Below are 1,546 nucleotides of genomic sequence, written 5' to 3'. Positions count from 1 at the left end.
CTCCTCCTCCTCCTCCTCCTCCTCCTCCTCCTTCTCCTCCTCCTCCTCCTCCTTCTCTTCCTCTTCCTTCTCCTCCTCCTCCTAAAATGATCTAGATATTTCTGGTCTTTTAATCATTCACCAGTTCTTCAAGTTCTGCAAAAGCTGTGTTGGATATTGAGTGAATAACAATGATATCTGTATAACATCAAATCTCCCTCTTCAATAACACAGCTGAGTTCTTTATTTCTCCCATAATTCTCTTCCCATAAACTCTGAAACATATATGTCTTGTACATATTGTAGCAAATATGTCTTATACATATTTTTTTCAAAAACCAAGTCTTGACTTTTATTACCTTAAAAACTACATATTTATTTCATTTTTGACTCTGAACTTGTGTTTTCAATACTTTCCCACCAATTTTCAGCTCCTCAATAGGGAAAGCTGATTTGACCCTGTCACAGACACACTTGGAACACCTGGAACTACTGTAGGCCCAGCTGACATGGTTCTTTGTCTTAGATAATCTCATAAGGAGTTTAGGTCTCACAGCATGAACCACTCAAAGTCTTCCTGGGTACACACCACATGCAGATTTTGGTTTTTCCCAACTTTCTTAGTGTAAAGATAAACAATCCTGTTGCCAGGGGTCCAAGAAGCCTAGTTTTGTTAGCGGATGCATTGTAGGGAAGCCGACAACCATGTGTCAAACACTGGATCAGTCTGAGGGTCTCTAAGCACCATCCCAGGAAGAGAAAAAGGAAAGTGTCTCATACGTATTTTAAAGTATATTTATTCAGTTTTAGAAGTTCATCTCCATTACTTGTACATTTGTGTGTATGTTTGTGTGTGCGCATGTAGTATATATGTGCATGTGTGCAGTTAGATGTATGTGTGCATGTGTGTGCATGTTCATGGAGGCCAGAATTTGATGTTGGCTGTCTTCTACTATTGCTCTCCACCTTATTTTTTGAAATAGGGTCTCCCACTAACTCAGGACTCACCAGTTGACTAGACTGACTGACCAGCAAACTGGAAATCAACCTGCCTCTGCCTCCAACACTGGGATTGCAGACATGCATGACCATGTCCATATGTACATCCAGAGTTCCAAACTCATGTTTACACTGCAGATACTTTACTAACTGAGCAATCTCCCTCCTGTACAACTTTTAACAGCTTTATTCTTATGTTTCTTATAATCATTATTTTTATCTTTTTATTTTCCTTTTTATTTTTATTAGCTTACAAATGTTTTCATGTAATGAAAACTCCAGGTTATTTATAGATGATATAAATAGAAATTTCTACTGAATATGTAAAGACAAACTATTCCAGAGACAGAAAATGGTTCATTTTCCAATTAACTTTATGAAGCTAACATAAATTCCTCAATACAAAGCCTGACAAAAACCAACAAAATAGGAAAATTAAAGTTCAATTTTACTCAGAAACATAAATGCAAAGGTGTCTAAAATTATGAATCATTTGTAGAAAAATAAAAAGATGTCTGCTGATTTAGCCCAAGGACGGAAGCGTCATGTCATAGTTTGATAATAGGAT

The sequence above is a fragment of the Alexandromys fortis genome, unplaced genomic scaffold (assembly GCF_014885135.2).
Source record: "Alexandromys fortis isolate MF-2015 unplaced genomic scaffold, M_Fortis_MF-2015_v1.1 scaffold_107, whole genome shotgun sequence".
Taxonomy (NCBI): Eukaryota; Metazoa; Chordata; class Mammalia; order Rodentia; family Cricetidae; genus Alexandromys; species Alexandromys fortis.
This window is presented reverse-complemented; position numbering follows the sequence as displayed.